We start from the raw sequence: 12,687 nt of genomic DNA, 5'->3' as shown, positions 1-12,687 counted from the left end.
GAACCATCCTCTGTTTGGCTGTCTGTCTGGAGGAACCAAGGCAGACCTTTCCCAGTGGAGGGAGTGCAGCTCTCTGCCAGTGCCCCATCATGTTTCCATACCCGTAAGCTCAGTGGGGACTCGTGTTAACTGTAAGTGTCAGCATCAGGTATGGTGTCCTTCACGTCGTGTCGGGTGAGTGTGGTTAGAGCCTTTCCCAGCAGCGTTCAACTGAGATGTGCCATGAGTGTATTCTTGGGCTAAGCTACTGAAACAGTACTGCACTGAATGATGGGGTTTTTCCTTCCTCTGAGGCCAAAACCAGCTTGTACCTTCAGCTAATTTGATTCTTTGGGAGATTTCTCTGCAGAGTCTGGTAGCTGATACTGTTGGCTAAGTGACCACGGCAATACCTTTTTACATTAAATGGTTTCTATGTAAATTCACTGAGAAACCTCTCTTGTATCTGAGGCTTTGCCGGTGACAAACGTGTAAAGAGCATCAAAGCTGACCATCCAATATGTTTACACTGATGTTGATTTAATCGTTGATTGAGTCCACCAGTGAATCCACAAACTGATGAGTGTTTTGGAGCGCTGGCTGGATGAGACCAGGAGTGTGCCGGAGCGGCAGTGCAGAGCAGGTGCTAATTCGCTGGGATGCCTCAGCTCTGCCAGAGCCTTCCTGCCTGGGCGATACCGATAGCAGACGCTGGAGAACTGGTTCCACAGCCTCTCCAAATCCTTCCTGGTGCTGAGCCCTGCGCTGGACCGTGCTTCCTTACCACTGCTGATTCCCTAATTTAAACAAACTACTTGTGTGGGTGATTTTGCGATCCCTGTGACTTTATTTAAGTCATTTCTCTGGCCCTCATTAAATTGCTTTGCTTGAGAAAGGGGTGGGGTTCGTCTTCACCAGAAATAAGCTGTTTTCTGAGTGCTTTCTGAGGCAGTTGCAGTAGTTTTTTGCAAACAAATCCCTTTTGTCTTGCACTCAAGTGACCCATTTAACTAGCTAGGTTTGATTTGCATTTTGATGTTTACTTTCACACAAAACAACAGCAGCAGTGGTATAAAACCACAGCATCTGCCCAGTGCTAGAACTGCTTGGGTTCTCTAAAGGTCTTCGACTTCTGGAAAGTGATTAACCGTCCACAGATGACGAGGACATCCCAACTGGTGTCAGTAGTGGGGCGCTGCTGGAGGAGTCGCCCCTGCCTACAGAACGCTGAACTGGGAGGTGAGGCAGGAGGAGCTGGTGAGTGGGGCATGGGCTGTGGTGGGAAATGAGCAGTCCCTGAGAGTGGGTCGCAGGTTCTGGGGCAGCCTCACCCTTCTGCTCGAGCCACTGCAGACCTGTCCAGGAACAGCACTCGGACAACTGTATCAGCCCCGTGAGGGGCAGCATGGACAACACATAGTGATTTCCCCTGCGGGCCTGGGGTTGCAGAGGCTGTAGCAGCCGGGTCTGTCCTCCACAGGGAGCAGAAGGAAGCATGTAGTGTTATGGGGAGAGGAAGCCAAACCTGTTCTGGAGCAGACAGGTGTGTTTTACCTCCAGCCACCTTTGTGAGCTGACAGGAGTGTCATCATCCAGGCAATAGGCTTGTTATTCCCCTTCTGTGTCTCCTTGTTTCCTTCTCCAAGCTCCTGCACTGATTCTCCCCTCTCCATTCTCTCTCTTTCATAACCTCTTTTATCACAAGAAATAAACTAGCTACACGCTTCAGAGGCACGTTGGGCCATGCTCAGAGGACCTTAAGTCTGCCTACATCCCTGTTACACACCCAGTTGGGTGCATCTGGAAGCCTAAAGCCAGCTGATTGGAAATGCTAGGCACAGGAACATTTGTTAGGGAATGCAGCTATGGCCCCGAACGCCTTTAAAGCACTGGCACCCTTTTTAATGTGGCCTGGATGCTGTTGGCTCTGCTCTGCCAGGTGCTCAGCTTATGGTTTTGTGGTGGGCTGACCCTGGCTGGATGCCAGGTGTCCACCAAAGCTGCTCTATCACTCCCCTCCTCAGCTGGACAGGGGGGAAAAAATATAATGAAAAGCTTGTGGGTCGAGATAAGGACAGGGAGAGATCATTCACCAGTTACCATCACAGGCAAAACCAGATTCGACTTGGGGAAAAAATTAATTTAATTTATTACCAATCAAATCAGAGTAGGATAGTAAGAAACAAACACAAATCTTAAAAATGCCTTCCCCCCACCCCTCCCTTCTTCTCGGGCTTAACTTTACTCCCAAATTCTCTACCTCCCCTTCCAGCGGCGCAAGGGGACGGGGAAAGGGGGTTGCAGTCAGTTCATCAGACGTTGTCTCTGCCACTCCTTCCTCCTCAGAGAGAGGACTCGTCACACCCTTCCCCTGCTCCAGCATGGGCTCCCTCCCATGGGAGACAGTCCTCCATGAACTTCTTCAATGTGAGTCCTTCTTCACGAACTGCTCCAGCGTGGGTCCCTTCCACAGGGTGCAGTCCTTCAGGAAGAGACTGCTCCAGCGTGGGACCCCAGGGGGTCATGAGTCCTGCCAGCAAACCTGCTCCAGCGTGGGCTCCTCTCTCCACAGGTCCTGCCAGGAGCCTGCTCCAGTGCAGGCTTCCCATGGGGTCACAGCCTCCTTCGGGCATCCACCTGCTTCAGTGTGGGGTCCTCCACAGGCTGCAGGTGGATATCTGCTCCACCGTGGACCTCCATGGGCTGCAGGGGGACAGCCTGCCTCACCATGGTCTTCACCAGGGGCTGCAGGGGAATCTCTGCTCCGGCGCCTGGAGCACCTCCCCTCCCTCCTTCTTCAGTGACCTTGGTGTCTGCAGAGTTGTTTCTCTCATATATTCTCATTCCTCTCTCCGGCTGCTGTTGTGCAGGTTTTTTTCCCCCTTCTTAAATATGTTATCCCAGGGGCGCTACCACCGTCACTGATGGGCTCAGCTTTGGCCAGCGGCAGGTCCCTCTTGGAGCCGGCTGGCATTGGCTCTGTTAGACGTAGGGGAAGCTTCTAGCAGCTTCTCACGGAAGCCACCCCTGTAGTCCCCCCTCTACCAAAACCTTGCCATGCAAACCCAATACAGGTTTAAATTCTCTGCATCCAGTGTTTACAGAATAAGAAATAAGACCTTAATTTACAGTAAAAGATTTATGTAGTACAGTCTGGGCTAAAGGAGCTCTTGTTCCTGCCAGCTGTCTGCTTCTGTTACGCTCCCTACCCTGGGTCATCTTCACCCCAGGAGATGCCAGCAGGGAGCTGACAGCTTCTTGATATTTGGGCATTGTTCGTGTTTAACAAGCTGGCGAGGAAACAGGGATCAACTGATTAAGCAGTAAAGAAAACCCCTGTGGTGCCATCATGCACAACGCAAAGATTCTGGTCTATAGGTAAAGACAGTTTGCAGGGAATTTTTTTTCCCCATTTGTCAGAGGCTGTATCATATGTTCAGCTCAGTTTTTTCCTTTATTGCCAGTAATTTTTAGATTAACTGCTAGAGTTTCTAGAAATTGTGGAAATCACCTTTGTCTTCCCACTGAAAAGGAAGATTTTCAGCATAGATGTCACTGATTTCACATTCCCAGCCCTAACGGAAAATCCTGAGGGTTATTTGAAGCATTGAGAAATAAGTGGAACAAAGTCAGTCACCAATAACAAAGATTCAGGAAGATGAATTTCAGGCAAAGGTAATGTTTTCTGTTGGTTTCCTATTCTGGGATGTGGCAACTTGTGAGATGCATAAAAGATGCAGGAAATAATTGTTGTTCTTCACTTGACCGTGTTCAGCCTTAGCTGACGTTGTGTATCCTTGTTGAAGTCATAGATAGTTGGAGGTATCCTGAGAGGAGTGAACAGCACCTCCGAGGGTTTAGAAACCATAACCTACAAGTTAGGGAGCAATGGAGCCAGAATGTAGAAGGAGGGACTCTTTGGATGGGGCAAGTAATGTTTTTTGCAAAAGGAACTGATATAGACAATGGCTAGTAGTTCTCCACATCCACTGGTGACAGGACAAGAGGTAACCAGCTTAGTCTGTAGTAACGGAGAACTAAGCTGATGGACAGAAAAAAAATCTCGGTCTAGGCATGCTTGATCCTGAGCTGGATGATTATTTGTCCCTTCCAGCACTATGCTGTTATGTCCCTTGTCCAAGCCATCTTCAGGCAAAATTCCACCTACCCAAGGGCTGATCTGCTGAGTGATGGCAAGAGATACCATTTCTGAGAGGCTTTCTTGGCTTATTCTGTCACAGAATTTATGAAATACATGGGCCGAAAAAAGTAATTGAGCATGGACCCTCAAATGAGTGTTGCAAAATTAAGTGAAGATCCAACTACTCGTGTTACCTGAGACGCTGGCTCAGGATGCGTTCCAAAAAGTCACTTATGTAGACGTTCCTAATGTTTGTGATTTATTGTATTTGTTTGAGGTATATTTAGTTTGGGGCTTATTTAATCTAGTTTCTAAGTGAGACAAGCCTGAGGAAACTATGATGTCTATGTATTTATGATTATTGTCTTTCCTTCCCCTTTAGAATCTTTTGGCCAGTTCAAGACGGAGTTGCTGAAATACTGATTCTTACAAGTTTCCTGTAAAGAGGCCTCACAGAGGACAGGGACTCTGTTGGTGCCCCCACTGAAGGAAGCATCGCCATCTGAGTGCTTACTAAGCAGAATAGTCCTTTGTCTACATTACAGTTCCTGATCATCTTACCCTTCTTTTTTTTTTTTTAATTATTGATGTTACTGCGATACAGTGAATGACAGGTATTAGGTATTGGGAATCCTTTAGGTGATTTTGCAAGGGATTAATGAAATGCATTGGGAATTGCTCCTCCTGGTTTTAGAACAAACAAAAGACTAGCCTTGAAATCCTGCAGATGCTTGAGTGATGCCATGCGGATCTGGTCTGTAAAATTCAGTTACATATATGTAACTCGGTGCAGCATTTTAAGGAAGTCAGTCGCTTGGTGTAACGAAGAAGCAGTGGCTGATTCACTCTTCACAATGCATCTCGCATTAGATTCCTGTCCCATTTACGGCGTTTCCTGTAGGGGCAAAATGAGACCACACGTATCTATTGTTTGTCGCCCAGAATTGCTCACTGTGAGGCGTTGGTGAATTAGGTCATATGGAGTGGCATTAAAAAATTGTCATAAATAGGAGAATAAGAGCAGATGTTGGATATGCAATGACACTTCTTTTTGATGTTTGTTATGCTGAGTCAGGCTGAAATGAAAGTGATCAAGAGAAAGCATCAGAAATTAGAGATGACACAGAACTTGACAAAAGCAAGGTTTGGAAAATAAGTCTGAACTGCAAATAATAAAGCTGATATTCCTTCTGGCCTTGGAAAGAAGACAGCTTCATATTTGTGGTACATTAATATCTGTTCTGAGATAGTATTCTTTTTGAGCTTGTTCACACAGAAGCACTCGTCCGCTGGTTCCCCAAAAACTTCTTTGAAATTTGCCTCTGAAAATGAGGTTAGTTAAGCAAGATTTCTTCCTTGTTGCTGATTTCTAAGACAGAACTAATTATCTTTCAAATAGGAAATCATTTGTTTCTTGTCATACTCTTTTTCTAACAGTAAGTTCTGCCCTAGCTGGATTCATTGTGTCTTATCAGAGGTGCTCCATTCTTGAGCTCCCCTTTGTTCTCCGTGTCTTTATTTTTTAAGTAAGGTTCTTTCCAACCTACGACTGGCTTCTCTCAGATGAGTTCCTTGGACTCTTTCCAGCTCATGTTATTGCACACTGCACAAATCTTCTCATAGTGACAAAATTTAACAAACAAGAAGAGAAAGAGTAATGAAGAGGTAAGTACATTCAAATCAGTTAAGCCCAGAGAGAGAAGAGCTGGGTCCAACAAGAAATAATCAAATTTGAAGAGAGTGTCTAGCACCTCAATGTGACGGTGGTGGGTACTTTTATGTGCTTTGTGTGTATATGAAGCTGGTGTAGTAGCTCTCATATTCAGAAGTTACAAGGAAATGCTGTGAGCTCAACTCTGGTATGACCGGATCACACATTTAAGGGCTTTAAATATAAATTTAAGATTTTAGTGTTAGATGTTAATTTTGTTTTGAAATCTTACCCTAAGTCTTATAGAAAAATAAGAAGAAACTTTGGGACTTTGTTGCTTACCTAAAGTCAGTGGTATAAGGAATTTGTTTTGAAACAGTGTTGTGATTTTTCAGCTTATGGGGTTTGTTTTGTTTTGAGTTTTGTGTGGTTTTGACGCAAAGAAAATCTTAGTACATGATTCTAAGTAGGAGAAATGTCTCCCCAGAGATCACTGCACCAACACATTTAATCTCTAGGATTACATTGCTTTGTAGATTGTAGATTGTTGATAGTGCATTGAGGTTGACAAATTACTTTGTTTGAGGCTTTATCCTATGATGACTTATGAAAATATTGGTGAGGGGAAAGTGTCAGCCAGTTGAACATTTCCAATCCTTACTTTTTCACAATGCACCCTGCCAGTAGCCTGCTAATACCAGGCTTCCAGTTAAAGCTCTGTATGATGGTACAAAGACACTTCAGCAAATAGCACAAGGGAGCCTTGAATATACAATGAAAAATAAATGCACAAGTACAGAACTACAGACATGAGCAGAAACTCAGACTTGACGCCCTGTCCCCAGTCCCACATGTAGGAAGTAGGAAATGCAAATTCAGAAATGTTCTGTTACTGGCCAAGTACAGTAATTGTAGCCAGAAAATGTACGCAGAGAAGAAAATGAAAGAAAAACCTTTTTTTAAAGAATGTAAGCAGTGACTCAGAAAAGATGATTTTGTTCTTATCTGGCATTAACACAGTGCAAACAAGCACAAATCAATTCAGTAGTAGTCTCAGGAAAAAGGCTCCCTGTACAAAGAGGAAACAAAGCACCAAACACACAATTTGGCAGTGGTTGAATGTGTGAAGACGTGCTCAGCCCTGTGCAAGAGAGGACAGCAAACTTGCCAAGCCAAATTCAAACTAGAGAGTGGCCTAACGATCACTCCGCCAGGGAAAGCCAAACTGCAACACCAAGGAAAAGTCTAAAGATTAAAATATCAGGAAATACGGAGATTACTGAGAAATATGTTTTGATTGATGGATGTATTTATTTACAGTTAAACTCACTAAACCAGTGACAAATGATGCCCTCAGATCTACAAACAAAACAAGTGCTACTGGAACAGCATGCATGTGATTTTGGCTTTTCTGTAGCAAAGCTGGAAAAAAAATTAATGTTTTGGAAAGAAAACAAGTAACATCTTCTGGATAAGTTATGCATGGGGACAAAATGCAAAAAGAGACAACGAAAATACACAACTTCCAAATGTACAACGGAGCAAAGTGGGAAGGATGAGTGGCTTAACTGTGGGAAATTGGACTGAAGTTGAATGTGGCCGTTTTAACTAGGGCTATATGGACTGGCCCTACTTTTTGCTGCCCAGCCTAGAAGGCCAAACACCCTGTATGAATTTACTTTATCACTGCAGATCTTTTTCCTGATAACTATACAGGCATTCTCATTGTAGGCAGTTTCTTGGTGTGCTGGGAACCGGGTGAACTCCTGAACTCCCAAGCGGTGGCTGGTATCAATGAAGTGATAAGGCATTTTAGCAGGCACAGCCTGCTATCTCATTCCACCACATCACAACCAACAACATACTAATGATAATTAGCACTTACAATTTTAATTACACTATCTGTGTCCTTCAGTGTGGTCTTAAGTTTACTGTACCAGGACTGGTATGAGAAACAGTCAAATGAGCCAGATAAAGGTTGAAATCTTCCTGTACTAGTAAGCAAAAGACTACACAAAATCATAACCAAAAAGCCCTTGTCAGGATTATTTGCTCGGCATAAAAGAGGCAGTTTTACTGAGAATTGAGGAGAGATCTCTGGGGCTGGGAGCTTCCCACGTTGGCAGTTCCTCACGACGGCTGGAGGGCTGCTGGTCGCACGAGGCACTAAAACTACCCAGCATTCGGAGCACAGCAGCAGCATCCAGCCCTCACCTAACCTGTCCCTGGGCACAAAGGTACGGGCTTTCAGCAGGTAAATCCTTGTCATGTAAGGGAGAAAAGGACTGGCACCGGGACCGCAGATGTGGTCAGTTACCCACCAACAGCAGAAGGCCTGAGGAGGAGGTGTAATACAGGCAGCTCGCCCTCAGCTGGGGGCTGCTCAGAAAGGAAAGGAACACCAACCAGGCAGGTGACCGCGGTGACCAGCTCAGAGCATTGCCTCCCCAGCAGAACAAATTACAGAGCCGCCTCCTCTTTTCCTCCTGAACGGTGGAGCTCTTTTGACTACCCTGGTGTTTTTTCCTTTTCTTTTTTTCCAAACCTTTTTATATACCACGTATGAAACCCGGAAGACGACAATTTCCACAGCGGTGAAGAGGTGATGAGTCATGAAACAAAAACAAAGTAGCGGTGGCAAATCCGAGTGTTGGCACAGGGTGTATGTATGTGTAGAAAGAGGGTTTGAAGGGCCCGTGAAATGATATTAACTGTGTAAGCAGAGCACAGTATTTGAACTTGGGCTTCATAATTCAGATTGTGATTGGGGAAATAGTAAAGAAGAGTTTCCCAGTAGAGTACTTTAATAAATATAAGCTTAATCGCATGTCTCTGTAGGGGTTAACAAAAGCCTGACCTGACTAGCAGCAGAGGGATTCCAGGAACGCTTAAAAACTTGCTATATGCAGCACTGTTTGATGTCAAGAAAAGAGCTAAACCCTTGTTCTCCAGTGCTCCTTCTAATAAATGTACAGCAGTAACCTTGAGCTCACGGCCAGCCTTCAAGAGGGCATAGTAGCATCTTCAGGGAATGCTTGATTTCACATCTCCTGTAGGAGTAGGAATGCTACCTAAAATTTAGCCCATTATTGGCTTTCTCTTTATATACTCAGGTATCAAACATAAAAGACAGTAGTCTGTACACTGAATGCATCCTAATAAAGCAATCTGGATAACGAAGTGGAGGTAGTGTAACGTGTATCTCCTTTTCTTCAGGAAGTCTCTAATTGCCTGTCCTCTTAAAAGTGTAAGATTCAGAGCTCCCAAGTGCTCCACGATCTAGACAGGACCGACTGCTGCTATGAATGGGGGCCTTCAATAAAAAAGCACTTTTCTGCCTCTGTCGGTACCTGAGGCTTGAGACAGTACCAGTGTGAGTCTTCAAGCTGTTTATGATGTTGTAGGTGAAAGTGGTAAGTTGGGACAAAAGGTGGAAGGAGAGAAGAGTGAGATGGCAAGTGCAGAAGCAGGAAAACTTTTAGCAATTGAAAAAAAGGAAAATTAAGCCTGAACAATGGGGAAATAAGAAGCTAAAGGAGATGACTCAGTGCACAGCAGACTACATAGGTAGGCAGCACTGGAATATACTGGCAGAGCTGAGTGAGGATGGTGGTCTAGAGCAGTCAGGATTGAAAAGGGGGAATAAGAATTTTATGTGCTCCTGATCTGTACTATGCCTTCCCCACCCAGGCCATCCCTTCCTCTGTCTCCCAGGAGGAGCTATGAACCTGTTTACATTATCTTTACAACCAGAAAAGGAAAATGTAATTTTGCTCTGTTGAGGACTGCCCATGAATTTAAACAACAGACTTCAAAACACTGACACGTCAAAACAAGTATTTTAATGGGTTTCAGAGTCTGGATGAGTATCCTGAATCTTGGTGTCATTGGTACGAACTGGTATCATGGCTCTTCCAGCTTTGTCTCTGACAGGGGTTCCTGTTAAATGGACGCAGACATTTATGTTAGCCATTCCTTTTCAGGGAACTTAGAGGCATTTCAGGAACTCGTCTTGGATATCAGAGTGTACGTTCATCTGTGTGTGTGTGTGTTCCCTGGGCCTCCTATCGGATGAAGCAGCCTGGCCTCTTGGTGGATCTCATAAACTAAGCAGCCTGAGGTCATGTCAGTGTTTAAATAAGATGCCTTTATTCAGCCTGTTCCTGTTTTAGGTGTACTTTAATTCTGGTAATATATCCTCTCTTTTAAGTGGGAAATGTCACCGGGGCTCTAAAATGAGAGCCAACTGCCTAAGGGTGCTCAGCTGATAAGGTATGCCTGTTTTCACCCATCCCTTTGCATCGCTACGTGGCTCCAAAGAGATGCTCTTCTGCCTGGTTTGTCCCGACGGCAATGTCCCCAGGCGGTGGTGGCAGCACGCTCCGCATTGCCAGGCCATGCTGTGTTTCTGATGTCCCGGCTACCCGTGGCCAAGGGACATTGCAGTCTTGAAAACCTTTTTGTGGTCATGGCCCCATTGCCCTGACAGATGCACTAGGTTACGTGATGTCCACAAAAGCACAACACTTTCTGGAGGACACGAAAGCCCCTCCGTTCCCGAGCGAGCCTGTCCTGCAAGCGGCAGAACGACTGCTTGCTCTGCAGCGAAAGGGGAGTTCCAGGCAGACCAGACTAGGGAATCGATACTTCTGAAGGCCTGAGCATTAAAGATAGTGTCACTAACACTTGGATGAGAAGACTGTTAAAGTCAGAAAAGTCTTGACATTTCCAGTGTTGAGAGAGGGAGGCAGCCGGGCCAGTCCCCCCACCCAGTGACTGCACTCCCTCCAACCTCTCCCCACCTAATGAGAGAGCAGGAGGACAACGAGGGGACACCTGCATCCCATCTTCATTCCATGGGTTGTGTCTCCTCTCTCCATGCTTTGGGGAAGGGATACGCAATGGGATGCAGCTCTGGGTTTCGTGTGTTATGAACGGAGCTTGAGGGGTAACAGATGCTCACGAGGGCCAGAGGCAGTCGTGAGGAGGGAAAGGACCTGCCAGAGTGGTGTAGCTCTTCCCTAGCACGTGGCCCACAATGTTTACCCCACATCCAGCAATGCTAATAAGCAAGAAGCTACTGCTCCCTCAGCACTCACATCACCCCTGTCCTTCAACAGTCCATCATTTCCTTTATCCCAAACATAGGACTCATGTCAGCTCTGCCTGTCTGCAGAGGCAGCTCTGGACAGGACTCATGTCAGCTCTGCCTGCCCAGCCGCATTATATGTGTAGACCATGAGGTCCACTCCTTCATGGGAGGAGTGCGAGCAAGCGTGCAGAAGGGGCATATTTCATGTGGAAATGACTTTTGAGGGGAAGGCGCACACAGTCAGCTCAGGAGACAGCTCCTTCTGAGACCATGCTGGGAGAAAACTGCCACAGCAAAAGCCCAAGAGACGTGGCCTTACTTCTTCGTCACCTGAGGGGTGGGTGGGTGTGACTGACTATAGACAAAAGCAGGCACTGACTTTGAGAGGGTGCCGCAGGCTGGAGCCATCCAGCTTCACTATTCAGAAATGCCACCATCAAGATAAGACCCGGCGCACAGCAGCATTGAAGGTCAAGGAGATACATACCAGACACCCTCAAACCAGTAGCCACTTCTAAAACTTTTATTTTGGGCTATAAACTGAAATAATAGTTATAAACTGAAAATAATAATAATGTTGTCTTTCCTCATCAAAGTTTGGCTAGGCTGTATTATCACTAAAGCATGGACAGACTTTCCGTGCAAGATGATATTAAAAAAGACTGTTTTCTTAATATATTGTTATATTAACTCTATTGCTTCTGTAACTGGTTATGTTACCACAAATCATGTGGCAGTCTTAGATACGGGTTTTTTTTTCTCCTCTGAACAGGTAATGTGGAGTTTGTTTCCCTTTAGAACTGATTTTCTCTTCTAACTCCCACTACCCAAAGTGTCATTCCGTATCCTTGAGTCTCTCTAGTCATCCTCCAATAAGCCACTCTTTGCGGGGGCAGTTCCTTTAGGGAACCTCTAAAGCCCATAGTTTCCATTGCAGGAAAGCTTCCTCTGCCCCTCGTGGGAAAAGCCCTTGGCCTGGGCAGCAAACGCATCATTGAACCTGCTGGTGCTGACCAGAGACCTCTTCTTGCGGTTGGTGGTGACAACCACAGAGATGGCTGGGTATTTTATTTCAGGAAGAACAGCCTCTATGGGATGAAGGGCAACCCGGCTTCTACAAGAACATCTGGCATCTTGAACCTCATTGGGTAAACGTCATTAAAAAATGTGGAGTCCTTATAAATTCTTCTCCCCTTCAGCTGAGAACTTTTCCCTAATAGTGTTTTTCAACAATAAGGAGCCCAAGAGCATGAGGTAGTATCATCCCTGAGGGCCAGCTGCTTTGGTGGTACAAACCAAGGGAACTCTGTTTTCAGCAGAACTAGTTCGTCTGAAGAAGTAGCCCTCCAACAGTATGGATTGATGGCCCCACGCAAGTGACCTGAGGCTCAAAGTAAGTTTATTCCCTATGCAGTTTCGGAGAGCCGGTAGTCTGTATAGCTGAGTTTGCTGGGACAATATCCAACACCCTCATGTGCTGCCTCTTGCTACTAGTGAAAAGTGGAGCTCAAGCAGGTAACATGCAAAACGCAAGTGAAGGGGCAGGATCAGGGAATTCATTTTGCTTCCCTAAGCAGTAATAAAAATGCCCTCATGATCCCAGTGCACTTGCCATAACAGAGGAAGACCACGATTAGCACTTATTTTATTAAAATATTAAATACTATTTAATAAATATGCTGATTAACTTAGGCAACAGTAAACAGTAATTGCACAGATAAATAACAAACTCGACTTGTCAGCGGAGGGAAACAATCAAAAGGAAACAATATATTAATTCTGCTTCCCATTTGAAGGTTGGATTTGGGCATCCCTCCCTAATAT

The sequence above is a fragment of the Calonectris borealis genome, chromosome 1, assembly GCF_964195595.1.
Source record: "Calonectris borealis chromosome 1, bCalBor7.hap1.2, whole genome shotgun sequence".
NCBI classification, from domain to species: Eukaryota; Metazoa; Chordata; class Aves; order Procellariiformes; family Procellariidae; genus Calonectris; species Calonectris borealis.
Note: the sequence above shows the minus strand (reverse complement) of the source record.